A 19,671-nucleotide genomic window follows, 5' to 3' on the forward strand; every position below is an offset into this window, starting at 1 on the left:
GTAGTGTAGGAGTAGGGTAGGGTAAGGTAGGGTAGGGTAGGGTAGTGTAGGGGTTGGGTAGGGTAGTAGGGTAGGGTAGTAGGGTAGGGTATGGTAGGGTGGTAGGGTAGTAGGGTAGGGCAGGGTAGGGTAGGGTAGGGTAGTAGGGTAGGGTAGGGTAGGGTAGGGTAGGGTAGGGTAGGGTAGGGTAGGGTAGGGTAGGGTAGGGGGTAGGATAGGGTAGGGGTAGGGTAGGGGTAGGGTAGGGGTAGGGTTGAGTTCAAAAAGGGCCCAACATACAAAACACTTGAACACCCCGCAACTATCACCATCCCTTACAGTTCAATTAAAAACAGCTACCCAAATCTACCCAAATAATACAGCTAAAAATACAAGTCAATCACCCAAACTAATGCACCCGTAACATAACATAAATCAAAACATACAGTTATCGCGTAAACCTGTACCTCTAGTCTACTATTATAAATCTTAAAAAGTCCGCCCACGCCGCCCACGCCGCCGTCGGGGTTACGCAGTCGGTGTTACTCCCAAAAACGCCTATTGCGGCGCCGTCGATTGACGCAAGAGGGTGAAATTTTTACCACTCGTGGGTCACGTAATTCAACAGGTCGTATTAAATTTTGGGCACGATGTGGCCGGGGGTGCGCCCGTGGCGCGTGCTCATGTGCGCCATGGGGTTAGCATTAGAATCGCGACTGGCGCCGAGCAGAGGGCACGTGCTTTAGGCTCAGTTGTTCGCTTAAAAAACTGAGTGGAAACAATCACAGCCGGCAGGTCATTGACCTTTGACAACAAAGGCCGACACAGGGCACCGCTCGCCAAGGGGATTCGCCAGTAAATACAATTAATTTGTTTTTGCAATATCTCAGCCGTTTCTGGGCCGATTTAGCTGAAACTTGGACTGTCGGTGGTAGTGTAGGGTAGGGTAGGGAAGGGTAGGGTAGGGTAGGGTAGGGTAGGGTAGGGTAGGGTAGGGTAGGGTAGGGTAGGGTAGGGTAGGGTAGGGTAGGGTTGTGTAGGGGTAGGGGTAGGGTAGGGTATGGTAGGGTAGGGTAGGGTAGGGTAGGGTAGGGTAGGGTAGTGTAGGGGTAGGGTAGGGTAGGATAGGGTAGGGTAGGGTAAGGGTAGGGTAGGGTAGGGTAGGGTAGGGTAGGGTAGTGTAAGGGTAGGGTAGGGTAGGGTAGGGTAGGGTAGGGTAGTGTAGGGTTAGGGTAGGGTAGGGTAGGGTAGGGTAGGGTAGGGTAGGGTAGGGTAGGGTAGGGTTGTGTAGGGGTAGGGGTAGGGTAGGGTATGGTAGGGTAGGTTAGGGTAGGGTAGGGTAGGGTAGTGTAGGGGTAGGGTAGGGTAGGATAGGGTAGGGTAGGGTAAGGGTAGGGTAGGGTAGGGTAGGGTAGGGTAGGGTAGTGTAAGGGTAGGGTAGGGTAGGGTAGGGTAGGGTAGGGTAGTGTAGGGTTAGGGTAGGGTAGGGTAGGGTAGTGTAAGGGTAGGGTAGGGGTAGGGTAGGGTAGTGTAGGGGTAGGGTAGGGTAGGGGTAGGGTAGGGTAGGGTAGGGGTAGGGTAGGGTAGGGTAGGGTAGGTTAGGGTAGTGTAGGGGTAGTGTAGGGTATGGTAGGGTAGGGTAGGGTAGTGTAGGGGTAGGGTAGGGTAGGGTATGGTAGGGTATGGTAGGGTAGGGTAGGGTAGTGTAGGGGTAGGGTAGAGTAGGGTAGGGTAGGCTAGAGTTAGGTAGGGTAGTAGGGTAGGTTAGGGTAGTAGGGGAGCGTAGGGTAGGGTAGGGTAGTAGGGTAGGGTAGGGTAGGGTAGGGTGGTAGGGTAGTAGGGTAAGGTAGAGTAGGGTAGGATAGGGTAGGATAGGGTAGGGGTAGGGTAGGGGTAGGGTTGAGTTCAAAAAGGGCCCAACATACAAAACACTTGAATACCCCGCAACTATCACCATCCCTTACAGTTTTAAAAACAGCTACCCAAATCTACCCAAATAATATAGCTAAAAATACAAGTCAATCACCCAAAACTAATGCACCCGTAACATAACATAAATCAAAACATACAGTTATCGCGTAAACCTGTACCTCTAGTCTACTATTATAAATCTTAAAAAGTCCGCCGTCGGGGTTACGCTGACGGCGTGACGCCCAAAAACGGCTATTGCGGCGCCGTCGATTGACGCAGGATGATGAAATTTTTACCACTCGTGGGTCACGTAATTCATCAGGTCGTATTAAATTTTGGGCACGATTCGGCCGGGGGTGCGCCCGTGGCGCGTGCTCACGTGGTGTGCCATAGGGTTAACACTAGAATCGGCAACAGACTATTGCTCGGGAACGGTAAGGGCTAGGGGGTGAAATTTTCGCTGCAAGTCGGACGCGTGCACTCATTTGTCGTATTAAATTTTCGAGGGGGTGGGTTCAGCGGTGTGCACGTGGTGGGGCCGTGACCGGCGCTGAGCAGAAGGCACGTGCTTTAGGTTCAGTTGTTCGCTTAAAAAACTGAGTGAAAAGCAACAGAGCCGGCAGGTCATTGACCTTTGACAACGAAGGCCGACACAAGGCACCGCTCGCCAAGAGGATTCGCCAGTAAATACAATTAATTTGTTTTTGCAATATCTCAGCCGTTTCTCGGCCGATTTAACCGAAACTTGGACTGTCGGTGGTAGTGTAGGGTAGTGTAGTGTAGGGTAGGGTAGGGTAGGGTAGGGTAGGGTAAGGTAGGGTAGGGTAGGGTAGGGTAGGGTAGGGTAGGGTAGGGTAGGGTAGGGTACGGTACGGTACGGTAGGGTATGGTAGTGTAGGGTAGGGGATTGTAGGGTAGGGTAGGGTAGGGTAGGGTAGGGTAGGGGATTGTAGGGTAGGGTAGGGTAGGGTAGGGTAGGGTAGGGGATTGTAGGGTATAGAGATTGTAGGGTAGGGTAGGGTAGGGTAGGGCAGGGTAGGGTAGGGTAGTGTAGGAGTAGGGTAGGGTAGAGTAGGGTAGGGTAGGGGTAGGGGTAGGGTAGTGTAAGGGTAGGGTAGGGTAGGGTAGGGTAGGGTAGGGGTAGGGGTAGGGTAAGGTATAGGGTAGGGTAGGGTAGTGTAAGGGTAGGGTAGGGTAGTGTAAGGGTAAGGTAGGGTAGGGTAGGGTAGGGTAGGGTAGGGGTAGGGTAGGGGTAGGGTAGGGGTAGGGTAGGGTAGGGTAGGGTAGGGTTGAATTGAGTAACATCCTAACTTACAAAGGGCTCGAACAACTCGCATGCATCACCATCATACTCTACAGTTCAATTAAAAGCAGTTACCCAGTTCTTCACAAATAATACCAATAAAAATGCAAGTTTTTACACCCAAACTAATGCATCCATTAATCATACATATCAAAACATACAGTTATCGCGTAAACCTGTACCTCTAGTCTACTATTATAAATCTTAAAAAGTCCGCCGTCGGGGTTACGCTGACGGCATGACGCCCAAAAACGGCTATTTCGGCGCCGTCGATTGACGCAGGAGGGTGAAATTTTTGCCACTCGTGGGTCACGTAATTCAACAGGTCGGATTAAATTTTGGGCACGATGCGGCCGAGGGTGCGCCCGTGGCGCGTGCTCATGTGCGCCATGGGGTTAGCATTAGAATCGCGACCGGCGCCGAGCAGAGGGCACGTGCTTTAGGCTCAGTTGTTCGCTTAAGAAACTGAGTGGAAATACCGGCAGGTCATTGACCTTTGACAACGAAGGCCGACACAAGGCACCGCTGGCCAAGGGGATTCGCCAGTAAATACAATTAATTTGTTTTTGCAATATCTCAGCCGTTTCTGGGCCGATTTATTTCGGCGCCGTCGATTGACGCAGGAGGGTGAAATTTTTGCCACTCGTGGGTCACGTAATTCAACAGGTCGGATTAAATTTTGGGCACGATGCGGCCGAGGGTGCGCCCGTGGCGCGTGCTCATGTGCGCCATGGGGTTAGCATTAGAATCGCGACCGGCGCCGAGCAGAGGGCACGTGCTTTAGGCTCAGTTGTTCGCTTAAGAAACTGAGTGGAAATACCGGCAGGTCATTGACCTTTGACAACGAAGGCCGACACAAGGCACCGCTGGCCAAGGGGATTCGCCAGTAAATACAATTAATTTGTTTTTGCAATATCTCAGCCGTTTCTGGGCCGATTTAGCTGAAACTTGGACTGTCCTTGGTAGTGTAGTGTAGGGTTGGGTAGGGTAGGGTAGGGTAGGGTAGGGGTAGGGGTAGGGTAGGGTAAGGGTAGGGTAGGGTAGGGTAGGTAGGGTAGGGTAGTGTAAGGGTAGGGTAGGGTATGGTATGTTAGGGTAGGGGTAGGGGTAGGGTAGGGTAGGGTATGGTAGGGTAGTAGGGTAGGGTAGGGTAGGGTAGGGTAGGGTAGGGTAGTGTAGGAGTAGGGTAGGGTAGGGTAAGGTAGCCCAGCCAGCAATTCGGTTGGGGAAAGTGCGGGGACAGTGTTGGGGAAAGCTTGGGGAGAACGTACAATTCCCCTATCGGATCGGGGAACGGTCCGTGTTCCCCATCCCTTCCCCGACTGTATTGGTAATATGTTCAAAAGACATGGGGAAATTACACCGATCCCCGTACGGGGAAAGAGCAGCATTCCCCAATCAAACCCCACTGTTGGGGTTCGGTCGGGTAAAAGATCAGATTCCCCGAACGGGGAAGGGTGCGTTATCCCCGACCCATTTTCAAGAACAGTTTGATTGGGGAAAAGTAGGGGAACTGTTGAAATTCCCCGCTCGGGATTTTACACTTAATCCCCAGACGAATCCCAACCGCCAGTAGGACGTCTTGAGATCGACTTCCAGCATGTAATTCCACAAGTATTCAATAAAGAAAAATGCATCTTGGGAATGCTAAAAGCAGTCTTAGGAGCAGTTCTAGAGCTATAGGTTCATGCATCGATTGAAGGGAGATTAATAAAAAATTAGCGATATAACGATTTTATAACGATATAACGATAAAACGATACCTATAACGATATAATTTTTTTATAATCGTTTTCATGACAGGTGATCTGGCGAATGCATCAAACCTGACCAAATTTGCACCAAATTTCTTTTTCATATCTTTATATCATATACCTATTTATTTCAGTGTTTTAATCGAAAATAATGTCTGATATAATTGATCAAATCGGCACCGCATCTGGACCAAATGCCTACCAATTGTGTACCAGTTACCTATCATGAAAACGGTTATTCGCAGACATTTGATTGAGGCATTTGATGTATGTAATTTTCGACCTAAAAGAGAGGTAAAGCCGTCTTGGTTTACGGGGCCTGCTAAGCCGTGAGGATGAGGACACGCACACGTCATTATTTTGAACGAACGTTGGTGCCCTTATTTCATGAGGTAAAAACAACTTTGACAACTTTCAGGATCTTTGTTTCTTCTCGCACTGCTGTGGCATAAACATTACGTTTTCTTTCTTCTGTCATCACTCATCGCATTGAAATTACAAAAGCATCAAAATTTCAACAACACACTGCCTACGACATACATGTGTCGCCTCAACGCAGCGAGGGGAGGGGAGGGAGGGGTAGCAACGACCGGCCGCCGTCGGTTCCGTCCGCACATCTGGTTGAGGGGCGTCTCCTGTCGCCATCTGTCATCGTGAATGGGGCCGTGCCGACGTGTCAGACGGGACGAACGGGGGAAGTCGGTCCAGAGTCACTGCGCCGCGCGGTTGTGTGAGCAAGCCGTGGGCTAGGTACCGCTCCAGGTCAGACCATGGTTGGCACTGAAGAGTGCGGCGACACTACAGAGCTGTGAACGAAGACGGTGAACGGCGAGATGTGGTGACCGCTTGACTGACCTGTGCTCAATGTCGTGATCTACCGCTGGCCGCTGGGGTCAGTGCGTGAGAAGCTGGACTCGGCAACAACGGAGGACGCAGCTCGACGAGGAAGCTATGCTGTGTTGGTAAGGAACTAAAGCACTTAATTGTAACGAATCCATGACAGATATAAAATGACGATACTAACTCAAGTTTATTGTAAAAGACAAAGCTTTCGATACACACAATATCTTGATAACTGTCTAGGATATGCAGAATATGACGTAAAAATGACTAAGGTCATCAACCTCCGTCTGAGATTATCCTTAAATTGCCCGGACAATATAATGTCATCAGCCTAATGCTTCATCTGCTTCTGTTCTAGAGGGACGTCTGCCGGTTACGACCGGAAGGTTTCCGACGGGACTTGGCAGAACCCACAACAGCAGTATGAACCCGGCGTGGAGTTAATGCGTAATTGCTCGCATGAGCAACCGAAGAGCGACTTCCAGGCGAAGATGGTAAGCAGTTTATGGGGGTGGGGGCTTGCTTAGAGCTGTTGAACAACCTGTCCTTCACCCAAGTCTAAAGGCTGAGACACACTCTTTCTACAGCCAGAAAATCTCATGCGAGAGCCCATTAATTAAACACATGAAATCACGATCGCATCAACCACTTACAGGGATGTGCGAACAATTGACGCGATTGTAATAAATAACATGCATTTGAATAGGCTCTCGCATTCCATTTTCTGTCTTCGGGAAGAGCCTGTTTCAGCGGCTCTACTAGACAGCTCTGCTTGTGAAAGGGATTGTTATCTTGAAAAACTATATAGCAACCGATTTTAATTGTCAAACGGCGTTCATTTATCTGTCAAGTGCTTTCGCGAGGAACTTCGTAAGGCGTAATATAGACGTAAAACATTTATTACCTAATGACTTTTCCTGGAATGAGAAATGTTTAGAAGTACAAATCTAATTATTGAATTTTATTTCCTGATTTAATTAATTATTCTAAGTATATCACATTCAATTTTTAAGCACTTTTCGTGGAAAAAAGTTATAAATAAGTGTAATTTTATAAAATGGCATTCAACATGTTTCAGCGTAAGCTGACGTTTCCATATAAGGACATTTCATGTAGTAGCTAGCTGTAAAACCTGATTGATATACCTACAAGTGCACATATTTTGGTTTTTGTCCACAGCCGCAGAATTCCTGGAGATGCGCTGGGACATGGATCATAGCAAGGTGGCTCTCAGCGGCAGCTGACCGCTGAGATGTGTCTGAAACAGCCAGAAGGAAGACTCGAGTTGTGGATCCAGGGCACTACTGATCGGAAGGCGGGACCAGCTGTAGGGAGACTACAGCAAAGCCGTCGTACTCAATCTGCTGAACAGACTCCTACTGCAGAGGAAAAACTGGGGTTCGACGTGTTAGAACTGGGGTTAGACCGGTTACCAGTGCTCGTGTTCGTCACCTGTTGTTTATCACTGCTGTGCTGCTGCTGTATGTCATGTTTGCCACCTGCTAAGCGTTCACAATGTATTTTAAGTGAATAATAACCTTTTTAGTGTTTGTCCTGATTTGTAACGAGTATATCAAGTACCTATGTTAACCTTTCATCAAATGAAGGACTCCACATAAAAATAGTATAGGCTGTGGTGGTACATACCATGCTTGGCCGACTGTTGTGTAGTGATCTAGTCGCTGAAGCGTCCTGAAAGTCTGGAAATAAACAGGCATAGCCAAATGGATTGGTTCTAATTATTTTCCTGTGTGGTTTTATCATTTCCCTATTGCGGGGAAACAAGTGGACAATTTTGTTTGTATTTATACAAGTATGTGTATACAAATATTTGTATGTTTACGGACAAAATAAATAGTCATTGTCAATTTTAATGGGACCCGGATATGTTTCCCAGTGCGGTTTTTACTGGCTTCTCCGTACGGGGAAAAAAGCAGACAAGGCAGTGGGGCCATTGCCAAGTCGGGGAACGGCCGGGGTTCGCGCGGGGGAAAGGTCTTGGAACGTTAGGGGAAAATCACGGTTTCCCCGATCGGGGAAGGTCTCCAGTAAGCATAAACCCGTATAGCCGGGTGGGGGAATGTGCGGGGCTCGCACAGGATCTTCTTGGGGAAAATGTTCGAAAGCCCCGTACGGGGAACCGACCTTAACAACGGGTTTTAACCATAGTCGGCGCGGGGGTAGCTTGGGGGACGTTTGGGGAACGCTTGGGCAGTTATACCGTTTCCCCGTACGAATCCCGCATAAAGTTCCCCGTACAAAGTGTCTCAAATCCCAAGCGAACGCTCCGTTTTCCCCAGGAGAACGGTTGGGGTTTCCCCGAGCCTGCCCCAAGCTCACCACAGGCCTTCCCCGTACGGGGAAAGCTCCGATTTGCCGGCTGGGAGGGTAGGGTAGGGTAGTGTAGGGGTTGGGTAGGGTAGGGTAGTAGGGTAGGGTAGGGTAGGGTAGGGTAGTAACTAGTAGGGTAGGGTATGGTAGGGTAGGGTAGTAGGGTAGTAGGGTAGGGTAGGGTAGGGTAGGGTAGGGTAGGGTAGTAGGGTAGGGTAGGGTAGGGTAGGGGGTAGGGTAGGATAGGGTAGGGGTAGGGTAGGGGTAGGGTAGGGGTAGGGTTGAGTTCAAAAGGGCCCAACATACAAAACACTTGAACATCCCGCTACTATCACCATCCCTTACAGTTCAATTAAAAACAGCTACCCAAATCTACCCAAATTATACTGCTAAAAATACAAGTCAATGACCCAAAACTAATGCACCCGTAACATAGCATTATAAATCAAAACATACAGTTATCGCGTAAACCTGTACCTCTAGTCTATATTATAAATCTACTATTATAAATCTTAAAAAGTTCGCCGCCGCCGTCGGGGTTACTCCCTAAAAGGCTTATTACGGCGCCGTCGATTGACGCAGGAGGGTGAAATTTTCACGACTCGTGGGTCACGTCATTCAACAGGTCGTATTAAATTTTGGGCACGATGTGGCCGGGGGTGCGCCCGTGGCGCGAGCTCATTGCGCCATAGGGTTAGCATTAGAATCGACAAAAACAGACTATTGCTCGCGAACGGTAAGGGCTACGGGGGTGAAATTTTCGCTGTAAGTCGATCGCGTGCACTCATTTGTCGTATTAAATTCTTGAGGGGGTGGGTTCAGCGGTGTGCACGTGATGGGGCCGCGACCGGCGCCGAGCAGAGGGCACGTGCTTTAGGCTCAGTTGTTCGCTTAAAAACTGACTGGAAATAATCAGAGCCGGAAGGTCATTGACCTTTGACAACGAATACCGGCGCCGGGCACCCCTCGCCAAGGGGATTCGCCATTAAATACGATAAATTTGTGTTTGCAATATCTCAGCCGTTTCTGGGCCGATTTAGCTGAAACTTGGATTGTCGGTGGCAGTGTAGGGTAGGGTAGGGTAGGGTTAAGTAGGGTAGGGTAGGGTAGGGTAAAGTAGGGTAGGGTAGGGTATGGGTAGGGGTAGGGTAGGGTAGGGTAGGGTTGGGTAGGGGATTGTAGGGTAGGGTAGGTAGGGTAGGGGATTGTAGGGTAGGGGTAAGGTAGGGTAGGGTAGGGTAGTGTAAGGGTAGGGTAGGGTAGGGTAGGGTAGGATAGTGTAAGGGTAGGGTAGGGTAGGGTAGGGTAGTGTAAAGGTAGGGTAGGATAGGGAAGGGTAGGGTAAGGTAGTGTAGGAGTAGGGTAGGGTAGGGTAGGGTAAGGGTAGGGTATGGTGGGGTAGGGTAGGGTAGGGTAGGGTAGGGTAGGGTAGGGTAGTGTAAGGGTAGGGTAGGGTAGGGTAGGGTAGGGTAGGGGATTGTAGGGTAGGGTAGGGTAGGGTAGGGTAGGGTAGGGTAGGGGATTGTAGGGTAGGGGTAGGGTAGGGTAGGGTAGGGTAGTGTAAGGGTAGGGTAGGGTAGGGTAGGGTAGTGTAAGGGTAGGGTAGGGTAGGGTAGGGTAGTGTAAAGGTAGGGTAGGGTAGGGAAGGGTAGGGTAGGGTAGTGTAGGAGTAGGGTAGGGTAGGGTAGGGTAGGGTAGTGTAGGGGTAGGGTAGGGTAGGGTAGGGGTAGGGTAGGGTAGGGTAGGGTAGGGTAGGGTAGGATACTACCATACAAAACACTTGAACACCCCGCACCTATCACCAACCCCTACAGTTTAATTTAAAACAGCTACCCAAATCTATCCAAATAATACATCTTAAAATACAAGTCAATCACCCAAACTAATGCACCCGTAACATAATATAAATCAAAACATACAGTTATCGCGTAAACCTGTACCTCTAGTCTACTATTATAAATCTTAAAAAGTCCGCCGCCGTCGGGGTTACGCAGTCGGCGTTACTCCCAAAAACGGCTATTGCGGCGCCGTCGATTGACGCAGGAGGGTGAAATTTTCACGACTCGTGGGTCACGTAATTCAACAGGTCGTATTAAATTTTGGGTGCACGATGCGGCCGGGAGTGCGCCCGTGGCGCGTGCTCATGTGCGCCATGGGGTTAGCATTAGAATCGCGACCGGCGCCGAGCAGAGGGCACGTGCTTTAGGCTCAGTTTCTTCGCTTGCAAACCTGAGCGAAATCAGAGCCGGGAGGTCGTTGACCTTTGGCAATGAATACCGACGCCGGGCACCGCTCGCCAAGGGGATTCGCCAGTAAATACAATTAATTTGTTTTTGCAATATCTCAGCCGTTTCTGGGCCGATTTAGCTGAAACCTGGACTGTCGGTGGTAGTGTAGGGTAGGGTAGGGTAGTGTAGGGGTAGGGTAGGGTAGGGTAGGGGTAGGGTAGGGTAGGGTAGGGTAGGGTAGGGTAGGGTAGGGTAGTATGGTGTAAGGGTAGGGTAGGGTAGGGTAGTGAAAGGGTTGGGTAGGGTAGGGTAGGGTAGGGTAGGGTAGTGTAGGGGTTGGGTTGGGTAGGGTAGGGTAGGGTAGGGTAGGGGTAGGGGTAGGGTAGGGTAGGGTAGGGTAGTGTATAGAGATAGGGTAGGGTAGGGTAGTGTAAGGGTGGGGTAGGGTAGGGTAGGGTAGGGTAGGGTAGGGTAGGGTAGTGTATAGAGATAGGGTAGGGTATAAGGGTAGTGTAAGGGTGGGGTAAGGTAGGGTAGGGTAGGGTAGGGGTAAGGTAGGGTAGGGTAGGGTAGGGTAGTGTAAGGGTAGGGTAGGGTAGGGGTAGGGTAGGGGTAGGGCAGGGTAGGGTAGGGAAGTGTAGGGGTAGGGGTAGGGGTAGGGTAGGGTAGGGGTAGGGGTAGGGTAGGTTAGGGTAGTGTATGGGTAGGGTAGGGTAGGGTAGGGTAGGGAAGTGTAGGGGTAGGGGTAGGGGTAGGGTAGGGGTAGGGGTAGGGTAGGTTAGGGTAGTGTATGGGTAGGGTAGGGTAGAGTAGGGTAGGGTAGGGTAGAGTAGGGTAGAGTAGTAGGGCAGGGTAGGGTAGGGTAGGGTAGAGTAGGGTAGAGTAGTAGGGCAGGGTAGGGTAGGGTAGGGTAGAGTAGGGAAGGGTAGAGTAGGATAGGGTAGGGGAGGGTAGGGTAGGGTAGTAGGGTAGGGTAGGGTAGGGTAGGGTAGGGTAGGGTAGGGTAGGGGTAGGGTAGGGGTAGGGTAGGGGTAGGGTTGAGTTCAAAAAGGGCCCAACATACAAAACACTTGAACACCCCGCAACTATCACCATCCCTTACAGTTCAATTAAAAACAGCTACCCAAATCTACCCAAATAATACAGCTAAAAATACAAGTCAATCACCCAAACTAATGCACCCGTAACATAACATAAATCAAAACATACAGTTATCGCGTAAACCTGTACCTCTAGTCTACTATTATAAATCTTAAAAAGTCCGCCGTCGGGGTTACGCTGACGGCGTGACGCCCAAAAACGGCTATTTCGGCGCCGTCGATTGACGCAGGAGGGTGAAATTTTTGCCACTCGTGGGTCACGTAATTCAACAGGTCGGATTAAATTTTGGGCACGATGCGGCCGAGGGTGCGCCCGTGGCGCGTGCTCATGTGCGCCATGGGGTTAGCATTAGAATCGCGACCGGCGCCGAGCAGAGGGCACGTGCTTTAGGCTCAGTTGTTCGCTTAAGAAACTGAGTGGAAATACCGGCAGGTCATTGACCTTTGACAACGAAGGCCGACACAAGGCACCGCTGGCCAAGGGGATTCGCCAGTAAATACAATTAATTTGTTTTTGCAATATCTCAGCCGTTTCTGGGCCGATTTATTTCGGCGCCGTCGATTGACGCAGGAGGGTGAAATTTTTGCCACTCGTGGGTCACGTAATTCAACAGGTCGGATTAAATTTTGGGCACGATGCGGCCGAGGGTGCGCCCGTGGCGCGTGCTCATGTGCGCCATGGGGTTAGCATTAGAATCGCGACCGGCGCCGAGCAGAGGGCACGTGCTTTAGGCTCAGTTGTTCGCTTAAGAAACTGAGTGGAAATACCGGCAGGTCATTGACCTTTGACAACGAAAGCCGACACAAGGCACCGCTGGCCAAGGGGATTCGCCAGTAAATACAATTAATTTGTTTTTGCAATATCTCAGCCGTTTCTGGGCCGATTTAGCTGAAACTTGGACTGTCCTTGGTAGTGTAGTGTAGGGTTGGGTAGGGTAGGGTAGGGTAGGGTAGGGGTAGGGGTAGGGTAGGGTAAGGGTAGGGTAGGGTAGGGTAGGTAGGGTAGGGTAGTGTAAGGGTAGGGTAGGGTATGGTATGTTAGGGTAGGGGTAGGGGTAGGGTAGGGTAGGGTATGGTAGGGTAGTAGGGTAGGGTAGGGTAGGGTAGGGTAGGGTAGGGTAGTGTAGGAGTAGGGTAGGGTAGGGTAAGGTAGGGTAGGGTAGGGTAGTGTAGGGGTTGGGTAGGGTAGGGTAGTAGGGTAGGGTAGGGTAGGGTAGGGTAGTAACTAGTAGGGTAGGGTATGGTAGGGTAGGGTAGTAGGGTAGTAGGGTAGGGTAGGGTAGGGTAGGGTAGGGTAGTAGGGTAGGGTAGGGTAGGGTAGGGGGTAGGGTAGGATAGGGTAGGGGTAGGGTAGGGGTAGGGTAGGGGTAGGGTTGAGTTCAAAAGGGCCCAACATACAAAACACTTGAACATCCCGCTACTATCACCATCCCTTACAGTTCAATTAAAAACAGCTACCCAAATCTACCCAAATTATACTGCTAAAAATACAAGTCAATGACCCAAAACTAATGCACCCGTAACATAGCATTATAAATCAAAACATACAGTTATCGCGTAAACCTGTACCTCTAGTCTATATTATAAATCCTAAAAAGTCCGCCGCCGTCGGGGTTACGCCCAAAAACGCTTAATGCGGCGCCGTCGATTGACGCACGAGGGTGAAATTTTCACGGCTCATGGATCGCGTCATTCAACAGGTCGTATTGAATTTTGGGCACGATGCGGCCGGGGGTGCGCCCGTGGCGCGTGCTCACGTGGTGTGCCATAGGGTTAACACTAGAATCGGCAACAGGCTATTGCTCGCGAACGGTAAGGGCTACGGCGGTGAAGTTTTCACGCCAAGTCGGTCGCGTGCACTCATTTGTCGTATTAAATTTTCGAGGGTGTGGGTTCAGCCAAGGGTTCAGCGGTGTGCATGTGGTGGGGGCGCGACCGGTGCCGAGCAGAAGGCACGTGCTTTAGGCTCAGTTGTTCGCTTGCAAACCTGAGTGGAAATAATCAGAGCCGGCAGGTCATTGACCTTTGACAACGAAGGCCGACACAAGGCACCGCTCGCCAAGGGGATTCGCCAGTAAATACAATGAATTTGTTTTTGCAATATCTCAGCCGTTTCTGGGCCGATTTAGCTGAAACTTGGACTGTCGGTGGTAGTGTAGGGTAGTGTAGTGTAGTGTAGGGTAGGGTAGGGTAGGGTAGGGTAGGGTAGGGTAGGGTAGGGTAGGGGTAGGGTATGGTAGGGTAGGGTAGGGTAGGGTAGGTTAGGGTAGTGTAGGGGTAGAGGTAGGGGTAGGGTAGGGTAGGGTAGTGTAGGGGTAGGGGTAGGGTAGGATAGGGTAGGGTAGGGGTAGGGTAGTGTATGGTTAGGGGTAGGGTAGGGTAGGGTAGGGGTAGGGTAGGGTAGAAGTAGGGGTAGGGTAAGGTAGGGTAGGGGTAGGGTAGGGTAGGGTTGTGTAAGGGTAGGGTAGGGTAGGTGAGGGTAGTGTAGGGGTAGGGGTAGGGTAGGTTAGGGTAGGGTAGGGTAGGGTAGGGTAGGGTAGTGTAGGGGTAGAGGTAGGGGTAGGGTAGGGTAGGGTAGGGTAAGGTAGGGTAGGGTAGTGTAGAGGTAGGGTAGGGTATGGTTAGGGGTAGGGTAGGGTAGGGTAGGGGTAGGTTAGGGTAGGGTAGGGTAGAAGTAGGGGTAGGGTAGGGTAGGGGTAGGGTAGGGTAGGGTTGTGTAAGGGCAGGGTAGGTTAGGGTAGGTTAGGGTAGTGTAGGGGTAGGGTAGGGTAGGGTAGGGTAGGGTAGGATAGTGTAGGGGTAGAGGTAGGGGTAGGGTAGGGTAGGGTAGGGTAGTGTAGGGGTAGGGTAGGGTATGGTTAGGGGTAGGGTAGGGTAGGGGTAGGGTAGGGTAGGGTTGTGTAAGGGTATGGTAGGGTAGGGTAGGGTAGGGTAGGGTAGGGTAGGGTAGGGAAGGTTAGGGTAGTGTAGGGGTAGGGGTAGGGTAGGGTAGGGTAGGGTAGGGTTGAATTGAGTAACATCCTAACTTACAAAGGGCTCGAACAACTCGCATGCATCACCATCATACTTTACAGTTCAATTAAAAGCAGTTACCCAGTTCTACACAAATAATATCAATAAAAATGCAAGTTTCTACACCCAAACTAATGCATCCGTTAATCATCCATATCAAAATCGCGTAAACCTGTACCTCTAGTACTGATATAAAACTCGGAAGCTCGTCTCTCGATTTAAATGGTTTGCAACTGACTGAAACGGCTTCAGTGGGCTAGTTGTTGTAAGGGCAACTTTTTGTTGTATCAAACGATTGAAGTGTTTATCTATGCAAGTTTTACTTTTTAAAAGCAAAAAGCAAATTAAATCATTGAAGTCTTGTTCCTTTCCCCCCGCACGGCCTCCCCAGGGAGGGGCAGGTGGGGAGGGGGAGGGGGCTGTGGGAGGGGGCAAGTGTGGTGGCGGGCTGTGGGAGGGGCAGGTGGGGGTAGCGGGCTATGGGAGGGGCAGGTGGCGGGCTGTGGGAGGGGCAGGTGGGGGTGGCGGGCTATGGAAGGGGCAGGTGGGGGGTGGCGGGCTGTGGGAGGGGCAGGTGGGGAGCCGTGGGAGGGAGCTCAGTCTACCGGCCACTCAGGGCCGCCGCCACTGACCGATGGCGCCGACTGCGGCCAGTCGGGGTTGGGGAACCGATGGGCCGACGGATTGACCGACCGATGGGCCGACCGGTGGACCGACCGGCGCGGTGGACCGACTGGTGACCGACCGGTGACCGACCGATGGACGGACCGATGGACTGACCGATGGGCCGACCGATGGACCGACCAGTGGACCGGCCGGTGGACCGACGGATGGACCGACCGGTGGACCGACGGATGGACCGACCGGTGACCAACCGATGGATCCGCGGTCCGCAGTCGCGATGGAAAACCCGGATATGCCACATTACCTTTGCGCAGCAGATCCAGAAATGAATATTGGCCCAATAGTGAACTTGTTAGACCGGAATAGCTGCGCTCGTGGATGTAAAAACACGAATAACATACTTAGCACAAAATTGTCTCCAATCCATGTGCCGTCAAAAATCATCATGGCAACCTTTAAAGGTAGTGTGCCAGCTTTCCTGGACCGTATGGAGTTAATGGCCCAGATAAGGAGAACCGGATTTTTAGAACTTATCCATACCTTCAAAACTCATGGAAACGTCTTAAAATCTTCAAATTTTGAGTACCCCAGTGCGAAATTCGCCCCGACGGGTTGTGGGTCGTACCCCAACCACATTTCACACCACTATGAACAATAAATGCACACACTGAAATCGCAATTACCGATATGCTCATCCAATCAAGTTTCGATAAACCCGCTCATCATCATCTCCTGCGGTTTCGAACACGCCTGTTAGGTGGTGCGGTAGACCGCGCCCAAAGCCAGGGCCCCGGTAACGTGAGGTAGCCGAGTCGGGGCAGCGTGCGCTGACCCAAGCCGGGGCCGCGCGTCCTCCCGGTGTCATGTGATAGCCCGGGGCTGCCCGCGGGGATGCGGTAGACCGCGCCCAAAGCTGCGGCCCTGGCTTGGGTCAGCGCACGCTGCCCCGACTCGGCTACCTCACGTTACCGGGGCCCTGGCTTTGGGCGCGGCTTCTGCTCATACTTTGTGGTGCGGTGGTGGTGCGTCGGGCCGCGCGCTCTGACTTCGGCCAAGAAAAATGCGTCAGCTGATCATTGTCATTTCTGCCACTTGCGTGTGGTGAAATGGGGTCATAACTTAAGAGACGGCTTTTTCATATCAATTATTTTACATAAAATCATATTTCAAACCATAAATAATGTTCGACAGCCAAATAAAAGAAACAATACCAATACAGGCTTACAGTTTACGGCTCGACATTGTGTTGTCTACGATTAGACAGCTGATAACTCATTCCCGTACGTCGTAACTCTATAATGACCTTTGCTTATCGTCACATGTGCGCCGCATTCGCGATTGTTGCCGACGCCTGTTTGCAGGTTAGCCCACTACAGTTGTTATACATATCGAAAAACCGATAAACTTTTAGGCGAAAAAGGCACTATTCCAGGCCCATTTTTGATTTTTTTTTGCGATATTAGGTAAAAACAGAAGCTCCTTATCCTAGGAAAAATAAAATGGGAAATCTTTCAAAGGTGGCACACTACCTTTAAACAAGTAAATGAAAAACAAAAATGAAGCAACACAAAAACTTTGACAATGCTGCCAAAAATGTAATATAAAAATCAAACGATGATATGACTGTGTTTTATGTCCATAGCCAGTGGCGGCGCGGCGCCACGAATTTTCGCCAGTAGGGGCAAGCTTGAGGTAACCCGACTGTTGTCTGATACCCCGATCTGCAAAATCCATGAGCACCTTGCCCCTAGATGATGCCATTAAAAATTGTTATGGTTTCAAGTTTCATGCATACGTATTGAGCTTAACCATTAACCCTAGAACGCCTAGGGGGGGGGTTGTATCACCCCCCCCCCCTGAGGTTTTTTCGAAGTGCACGCTAAACGGCTTGTCGTAGCGGGCTGAAATTTTCAATACCCTCTGGGGCAACCTTTGCGCATCTTTTGCCGAAAAAAAATTGATCGGGTCATGTCAGGTCACGGAGTTATGACGTCATAAGAGGTACAGCCTCCGGCCGACAGTTACCAAACGTGTGCGCCGAATCCCTAGGTTTTCTGCCGGTGATACCCACATTGTTTGATGGATCATGATGAAACTTCCCATGCATGTTGGGGCAAGCATTGGCTATCGTGTGGTGCAAGAAAATTGACCGGGTCAGGTCAGGTCACGGATCTATGACGTCACAAGAGGAACAGCGTCCGGTACTATTTTTGAAAAGCGCCCGAACCACTATTTTGCTAATTCTTGTCACCTCAATGGGAATATGCAGCAATATTAGCTTCTATAGGGAGCAAATGGACCTCCCAAATCCAAAAATACAATCAGATTTCAAAAATTTAAATTTTGATTTTTCGAATTTCTGCCGCCGACTGTGACCTTGCCGACTTCCGGCGCTCCCAACGCGCCATTTTTAGAGCTAGGGAAACGAAATACATACCAAACGATAGAGAATTGATCAAGGAACACGATAGTGAAGGTTTCAAGTCGATATCTCCCACCGTTTTGCCGCAATCGCCGCGGAAAGTTGAAAAAGTTTGATTTTTTTTCGGAAAATTTGACCTTTGACCGGTCATAAGTAGGTCAAATGTTGACCTAGGACCAAAAAATATACCACCAATCGCGAGTTCTCGTTGAGAGCAATCCGTTGGTTTTTTCCGCTAAGCTCTAAGACCTTCCGTTTCGAAACGCCAGGGGGGGTCGTTACACCCCCCCCCCCCTGGTCGTTCGTGTTATGAGAAATGGCCTGGTCGTGCGAGGGTTAAAGGGAGATAATGAGCTTTCTTTTTTCTTAAATAAAAATTACTCGACATCTATACTATTTCTACTGTAGTTTCTATAAAATATGAAAATTTCCTAGCACATTTTCGTATGTGAAAAAGGTTTTTATTTTTGCAAAAAAGAAGCAGTACTTGCAGTACTTGTAACACCCACCGAAATGCGTTGTCCTTAAAAAAGTCGCAGTATATGGCGCTTTTGTTTCAAACAGCGACGCTTGGGTTTTTGTTTATGTTATCGCCTTGTCGTTGCTTGGTTGTAAGGATTCTAATTTGAATTAGAGTTAATTCGGTTTAGAATTAATTAGATTCTAATTCGGGGGTACACAGTGCCTACTCTTCTTTGTTTCCAAGTATTATTTTGCGCCACAAATGAACGGCAAGCGCCAGAAACGCAGCCAAATCTTGCGATTGCGACTACGAAATTCATTATTTTGGCCTCAGAGCCTGAAGCGAAAAATACAAGCATATTTATTTCAAAAAGACTTCAGGTTTGTCGAACGGTGTTATGAGAATTTTGATAACAGTACTGCATAAGTTTTTCAGTGATGCCGCAAAAGTGTTGTATCTATCTTCTTTTATTGTGCAGTCGGCGGGACCGATTCAAAATTGAGTCGTTGCTACTTAAATAGCAGCATATGGCGACAGATGATGAACAGGAAAAATAGTTGCGTAAATTTAGACATAAACCACCCCCAAACCATGAATATCTTTTGAAGGCACTATAGACGACCATTAAGTAACTAGATGTGATGAAGATCAAATGTAATGAATACGCTCATTTTACAAAATTACATGCAAGTACCAAAAAGTGATGTAAGTACTTATTCAACGGTCATTTTCAGCGCTCCCCGCTAACGTGACTTCAAGTTGAGATATTTGCGGCAAGGTACCGAATTGAGCAAAATGGTTTTAATTTACATTATAACTTGTTGTGTTTTGTCAGAAAATGGTCCTAACTCAGATTTTGTGGAAAAAGGTCATAATCTCCCTTTAACCTTCGCGGGCCTGGAAGGTTTTTTTCCGCCTCCCCTGGCAAATATTTGCAATACCTCATGAACGCTTACGGATAGAAAGACGAAAGCTGCTGTACCTTATCCCCCATTAATTTGACATCTTTTGAAGCAAAAAAAAAGGACCTAGCCTTCTTCATAACGTCTCAGGGCCGATATTTCTAGACTCTTGCACGGCAAACTTCGGCGTCACAGACGTGAACTTCAAACAGCTGCCAAAAATAGTTTTAGAGATAAAGACAAATTACGAGCACGGTTGTGTAGCATTTCACCTAGAAAAAAAAATTCTTAAGTATTTTTGGTGACCTGAGGTCAGAGGTCAGGTCAACATTCCCGAGCTGATGCTTTAGTTTTTTTTTTCGCAAATAACTTCAACAAAAATGGTCCTAGAGCTACGGCAGCGGTACCTTCGCATTCGTTTCGTCGAGACGCGTCGAATGACATATATATTGTTTGGGAAAGGTCAAGTTTTGTGTTGACCTCACGTGACCTCGAATGACCTTTGGTTGACTTTGACACATGAAAGGTCGTATGTGATGATTTCGTAGCCGCTGATCACGATTTCTGGCATCCATTTTGCTCTAAACATTCATTTAGAGCCTCAGGATGGCAAAACATGTCTTGATTATTATGCCTGACTTGAATAAAAGAAATAGCCTCTAGCAAGGATACTCTCTTGTGAATTTGACCTTGAAGCAGCCTTGTATCGTAGGCTAAAGCACAAATAGGGGTCGGTCCGCTAAGCTTCAAATCATTTCAAAACATCTCGGAATTTAGTATACAAGATAGAGGAAAAAGT

At 49.5% G+C, this 19,671-nt stretch overlaps 1 protein-coding gene and 1 long non-coding RNA gene across 2 annotated transcripts in view; one reads left to right on the forward strand and one right to left on the reverse strand.

The window, feature by feature from the left end:
• LOC122370778 overlaps window positions 1-19,671 on the reverse strand; it is a 79,124-nt gene that overhangs the window by 30,545 nt on the left and 28,908 nt on the right. The gene's annotated exons all lie outside the window — the stretch shown is intronic.
• LOC122370776 lies at window positions 5,527-7,658 on the forward strand. Its single transcript, XR_006254609.1, has 3 exons — window positions 5,527-5,909; window positions 6,149-6,284; window positions 6,970-7,658. It is a non-coding gene; the product is annotated as an uncharacterized LOC122370776 (long non-coding RNA).

This window comes from Amphibalanus amphitrite, unplaced genomic scaffold (genome assembly GCF_019059575.1).
Source record: "Amphibalanus amphitrite isolate SeventyFive unplaced genomic scaffold, NRLGWU_Aamphi_draft 001167F_arrow, whole genome shotgun sequence".
Taxonomy (NCBI): domain Eukaryota; kingdom Metazoa; phylum Arthropoda; class Thecostraca; order Balanomorpha; family Balanidae; genus Amphibalanus; species Amphibalanus amphitrite.